This window comes from Cervus elaphus, chromosome 11 (assembly GCF_910594005.1).
Source record: "Cervus elaphus chromosome 11, mCerEla1.1, whole genome shotgun sequence".
Classification (NCBI taxonomy): Eukaryota; Metazoa; Chordata; class Mammalia; order Artiodactyla; family Cervidae; genus Cervus; species Cervus elaphus.
The window spans coordinates 58,356,694-58,363,384 of NC_057825.1; the positions used below are offsets into that span (position 1 = coordinate 58,356,694).

At 42.8% G+C, this 6,691-nt stretch overlaps 1 non-coding gene across 1 annotated transcript; it reads left to right on the plus strand.

Annotated features, from left to right (window-relative positions):
• Nucleotides 1-1,347: 1,347 nt before the first annotated feature.
• Nucleotides 1,348-1,450, plus strand: LOC122704116. Its single transcript, XR_006343745.1, has one exon. It is a non-coding gene; the product is annotated as a U6 spliceosomal RNA (small nuclear RNA).
• Nucleotides 1,451-6,691: the final 5,241 nt, after the last annotated feature.

The following is a 6,691-nucleotide window of genomic DNA, read 5'->3' on the forward strand; positions in this document are numbered from 1 at the left end:
GCATTTATCCCTCTATGGGAAAATAGACGAGCAAGGTCATGGGGAAAGCAGACTCAAGAAGATAATGATGGACATCCCTGGTGGTCCAGTGATTAAAAAAAAAAAAATCCGCCTGCCAAGGCAGGGGACACAGGTTTGATCCCTGATCTGGGAAGATTCTACATACCCCAGAGCACCTAAGACCCTGTGCTACAGTTACTGAAGCCAACCACCAAGAGCCTGTGCTCTGCAACAAGAGAAGCGTCCACAGTGAGAAGTCCACGAACCACGTCAAAAGTAGTCCCCTGCTCACCGCAACTAGAGAAAACCCACACAAAAACAGCAAAGACCCAGCTCAGCCAAAAAATGATTAATGTTTAAAAATAAATAAATAACAGAAATGAAAAATACACTAGAAGGAATCAACAGTAGATTCAATGATAAAAGGAACAAATCAGCAAATTAAAATCAGAGTAGTGGAAATCACCCAAACTGAACAGAAAAATTAAAAAATAATATAAAAAATGGGGACAGTTTAAGAGACCTCTGAGACAAAATCAAACAACTAACCTTTACATTATGGGGGTCCCAGGAGGAGAAGAGAGAGAGAAGGGGCTGGAGAGCGTATTAGAGGACATAATAGCTGAAAGCTTCCCTAACCTGGGAAAGGAAACAGACATCCAGGTCCAGGAAGCACAGAGACTTCCAAATAGGATCAACTCAAAGGGGAAAACACCAAGACATATTATAATTAAAATGGCAAAGAATAAAGAACCAGTCAGTCCTAGAGGAAATCAGCCCTGAATATTCATTGGAAGGACTGACGCTGAAGCAGAAACTCCAATACTTTGGCCACCCGATGTGAAGAGCCAACTCATTGGAAAAGACCTTGATGCTGGGAAAGATTGAGGGAAGGAGGAGAAGAGGATGACAGAGGATGGGATAGTTGGATGGCATTCCCAGCTCAATGGACATGAGTTTGAGCAAACTCTGGGAGATGGTGAAGGACTGAGAAGCCTGGCGTGCTGCAGTCCATGGTGTTGCAAAGAGCAGGACACGACTTAGCAACTGAACACACACACAGATGAGAATATTAAAGTAGGAAGGAATAAGCAAAACGTGACATACAAAGAAACTCCCCTGTCAGCTGACTTTTCAGCAGAAAATCTGCAGGCCAGAAGGGAATGGCATAATATATTTAATGTGATGATAGGGAAAAAACTACAACCAAGAATACTTTATCTGCAAGGCTTTGGCTCAGATTCGATGAAGTGATCAAAAATTTTACAGACAAGCAAGAGCCTGTAAAACCATCAAGCCATCTTCAAGAGAAATGTTAAAGGGACTTTTCTAAATGAAAAAGATTGATCACTTCAGCAGTACATACATTACCATTGGAACCATACAGAGAAGATTAGCATGGACCCTACATAAGGATGATATGCAAATCCGTGAAGCTTTCCCTATTTTTACCAAACGAAAGTAGAGTCACAGATGTAGGAAGCAAACATGGTTACCAGGGGGCTGGGGGTAGAGGCTGTGGACAAACTGCAAGATTGGGATTGACATATACACACTGCTATATATTAAATAGATAACTAATAAGAACCTACTGCCTGTATAGCTACTCAATACTCTAATCGCCTATATGGGAAAGAATCTTTTTAAAATTATTTTGTTTTTTAAAATTAATTTTTATTGAAGTATAGTTGCTTTACAATGTGTTGATTTCAACTGTACAGCAAAACGAATCAGCCATACATCTATATATATTTCCTCCCTTTTGGATTTCCTTCCCATTCAGATCACTGCAGTGCATTAAGTAGTGTTCCCGGTGCTATACAGTAGGTTCTCATTTGTTATCTATTTTATCATAGTGTTGATAGTGTAAATATGTCAATCCCAATCTCCTGATTCCTCTTACCCACTCCTTTCCCCCTTGGTATCCATGAATTTGTTCTCTACGTCTGTGTCTCTATTTCTACTTTCCAAATAAGATCATCTGCACCATGTTTCTAATTTCTACACATATGTGTTAATATATGATATTTGTTTTTTTCTTTCTGACATACTTCACTCTATATGATACTTCCTAGGTCCATCCACATCTCTACAAATGATACAGTTTTGTTCCTTGTTATGGCTGAGTACTATGCCTTCGTATATAAGTACCACATCTTTTTTATCCATTCTTCTGTAGATGGACATCTGTTTTCAATCCTGCCCCTCCTTGGCTCAGCCACACAGTCCCTCCCTATGTAACCCACACCCTACTCTGTCCCCTTACACTTTTTTGTTTTTTTTTCTTTCGTCCCCTTACACTTTTGTCCTTGAGGCGAACAGTTCGTGTTTGATAAGTAGTTGCTTTCATTATAGAGTCTTCAGTAGAAAAAAAATCACCTAAATTCATGGATCACATGGAGTGGTCTCTTGGTTGGTTACACTCAAGAAAAGACATTCTGAGACTCCCCCCGCCCCCACCCAAGCAGATCGGCAGCAGGAACCTGGCGTGGGGGTGGTCTCCCTGAATGTCAGCACTGGACCCGGGAACAGTGAGGGGAGGGCCTCCAGTATGGGAACCATGTGCCTCCCAGGGATGCTGGGGGAAATACTGCACTGCCAAGGGCAGAACCACTTTCCCCTGTGTGGTTTCACACATCACTGTTAGTGTTCATATTATCATTGCTGTTTTTATGGATGCCTTCTCTTCTTGCTACTGGGCATTTTATGCCTCTCTGGCGGGGCCAAGCCTCAGTGAAACTTGAAATTCTGTGTACAGATAAGAAAGTCACAGGTCATGGAAGACTGGCCCATGTGTCCTTGAGATGGGTCTCCGGGAATCTATTTGTCTGGGCAGCTTATCAGGGAGACCTACCCAGCCACGACTCCCAGCCCAGGCCATTCGGTTGCTGAAAGATAACTTGACCTGTCTCCTCCAAGCCTCACAGCCCTCTTCCTGATCTGAACCCCACTGCACTATCTGGCATGTCACTGCACTAGAAGTGAATTGGCTCTCTCTCCCCACTTGCCTTTGAGCACAAAGAGGATGCACTGTACCTCAGGCTATGGAGGAGGGTGGGGTAGAATTGGAGAATCAGCCGAGGGGCAGAGGGAAGGCATGAGGCCCTTTCTCTGCTCCGCTAGGTGCACTGTAGATCCTCTAACTCTCTTTTCCCATCTATATAAGGGGAGAAATAAGCCCTACCATACTTTGGCCACCTCATGCGAAGAGTTGATTCATTGGAAAAGACCCTGATGCTGGGAGGGATTGGGGGCAGGAGGAGAAGGGGACGACAGAGGATAAGATGGCTGGATGGGATCACCGACTCGATGGACATGTGTTTGAGTAAACTCCGGGAGTTTGTGATGGACAGGGAGGCCTGGCGTGCTGCGATTCATGGGGTCGAAAAGAGTCGGACATGACTGAGTGACTGAACTGAACGGAACCGCATAGGGATTAAAGCTGCACTGTCCAATATGGTAGTCCCTAGCTACATGTGGCTATTGAGAATTTGAAGCATAGCTAGTCCAAATGGATATGTGCCCTAAGTGTAAAATGCACACCTGATAGTAAAGACTTCATATCAAAAAATAAACATAAGATCTCTCAAGGATTTTTATATTCATCACACAATATTTTTGACGTGTGTGCTCAGTCTCTTGGTTGTGTCTGATTCTTCATGACTCCATGGACTGTAGGCGCCAGGCTCCTCTGTCCATGGGATTTCTCAGACAAGAATACTGGAGTCAGTGACCATTTCCTACTCCAAGGCATCTTCCCAACCTAGGGATAGAACCCCGTCTCCTTCACCTCCTACACTGGCAGGTGGGGTGGGTTCTTTACCACTGTGCCTGCCACCTGGGGAGCTCCCATATTTTTTATATATTAGACTAAATCAATCATATTATTAAAATTAATTTCACCTATTTCTTTTTACTTCTCAAAATGTAGCTACTAGAAAAATTAAAATTGGGACTTCCCTGGTAGTCCAGTAGCTAAGACTCTGCTCTCCCAACACAGGGTGCCCAGGTTCAGTCTCTGGTCAGGGAACTAGATCCCACGTGCCTCAGCTGAAGATTCCAGATCCCACATGCTGCAACTAAGACCCAGCATGGCCAAATAAACATTTGTAAAATAATAATAATAAATAAAAATACGGGCACCCCGTCTCAAGCCTGGGTTTCCAGACAAAACTTTTAAAAAAAGAAAAATTACAATTACATATGAGTTTGCTTTATAATACTTCTATTGAAGAGTGCTAGTTTAGAAAACCAAGAAGGCACAGTAGACAGCTGTCTGGATTGACAAAGTCATTACCCTATTTCTTCTCTTCCCTTCTTCTCCCTGTCTTCTCACCTCAAAGACTGTGGACTTGAAAAATCCCCATCAGACCTAACAGTCTTAGAATTTTTCAGCTGAAAAGGCCATGGAATCCGAACCTCCCCAACCCACCTAATGCAGATAAAGAATCTGAGACTTGGAGCAAATTATTAGATAACCCCTGATGATCAACCAGCAAGATAATCTTTTCCCCAGGACTTTGGGGGACTTTTCTGTCCCAGAAACTGCTTTTGCTCCTGTCACTCATAGATTCTTTCTCTGTGTCAGTCTATGCCTGGTTTTCCTGTGACCTAATAATATAAAGGAGCTCTGGGAACAGACTTGTGGTTGCCAAGGGGGAGGAGGGGAAGTGGGAGACAGATGGGTTGGGAATTTGCATTTAGCAGATGCAAAGTAGTATATATAGAATGGATGATTAACAAGGTCCCACTGCAGAACACAGGGAACTATATTCAATATCCTGTAATAAATCATAATGGAAAGGAACATAAAAAAGAATGCATGTATATGTATAACTGAGTCACTTTGCCATACAGCAGTAATTAACACAACATTGTAAATCAATGATACATCAATCAAAAAAAGATAAACTGTTAACAACTTCATTTGAAAAAAATAATACATAAATAAACAGGAGCTCTGGGTTCCCTGTACATACAAAGGCCCTGGGGTTAGCAGAGGCCACTTCAAGTGGCCCTGGACAAAAAAAAACACCACATACAGGTAATGTTCGTCAGCCTGGACTTCACCTTGCTGGGCTCTAAAATGAGCCCTGGGACTTCTCTGGTGGTCCAGTGGTTAAGACTCCGTGCTTCCAATGCAAGGGGTGTGGGTTCAGCTCCTGGTTGGGGAACTAAGATCCCACATGCCAAACAGCATGGCTGAAAATAAAATGAAAATAAATAAAAATAATAAATAAATTGTAACAGATGTTAAAAAAAAAAACATAAAATGGGCTGGGTCCCTTCTTTACTTCATGTTTGGTGGTAGTGGTAGTTTAGTCACTCATTCATGTCTAGCTCTTGTGAAACCCCATGGACTGTAGAGCGCCAGGTTCCTCTGTCTATGAAATTTTCCAGGCAAGAATACTGGATTGGGTTGCCATTTTCTTCTCCAGGGGATCTTCCCAACCCAGGGATCGAACTCTTGTCTCCTGCATTGGCAGGCAGAATCTTTACTGCTGAACCACCCAAGTGACACTAGTGGTAAAGAATTCACCTGCCAATACAGGAGACAAGGGTTCAGTCCCTGGGTTGGGAAGATCTCCTGCAGAAGGAAATGGCAACCTACTCCCGTATTCTTGCCTGGGAAATTCCATGGATAGAGGAGACTTGGCAGGGGGCTACAGACCATGAGGTCACAAAGTATCAGACACGACTGAGCACACACACCAGAAGCCTTTACCTTATGTTTACTTTGGAGCAAAGGCCCAATGAGGGAATAGACATACATGTAAGTCATTTGAAGGTAAGTTATCTGTCAGAGACATGTGTGTCCCACATGCTATTAATGGATAACAAGAATGAGTGAATGCTTTGGCACAAATCCTCACAGGGCTTGTCAGCTGACAACAGCAACTGCAAACCGTAGACATCTGAGACTCTAAGCTCATCCACCCACATTTAGGAGGTGGGAAAATGGAGACCACAGAGAACGAAGGCAAGGGGCTGCCCAATCCCAGAGGCCAAGTTTGCAGACACCTAGGAGCACACACAGTCCATCCCTGGTGAGTGTTTTACAACCACGTTGCTTGGAAATTTTGAAAAACATTATTCAGATGTTTTTAGAATTTTTTGAAAACACACAGAAAAAAATCCCATCACCCAATTCCCCCAACCAGAAATGATCCCATCAACTGTTTAGTGTCTTTATTTAAATATCTTTTTTTCAAAACAAAAAAATAAAATAAATAAATAAATAAATAAATATCCTTTTTTCTATTAATGTAAACATATATATAGCAGCTTCCCAGGTGGTACTAGTGGTAAAGAACCCACCTGCCAATGCAGGAGATGAAAGAGATACAGGTATGACCCCTGGGTCAGAAAGATCCCCTGGAGAAGGAAATGGCAACTCACTCCAGTATTCTTGCCTGGGAAATCCCATGGACAGAGGAGTCTGGTGGGCTGGAGTCACAAAGCGTTGGACATGATTGAGCGACTGAGCACAAACATATATGTACTTTTTCTTTTACAAAAAGAAACTACTACAACAACTTTTTTAAATATTTATTTATTTATTTGGCTGCACCAGGTCATAGCTGTAGCATGCAAACTCTTAGTTGCTGTGATGTGGGATCTAGTTCCCTGACCAAGGATGGAACCTCACTCTGTGCATTGGGAGTGCAGAATCTTAGCCACTGGACCACCA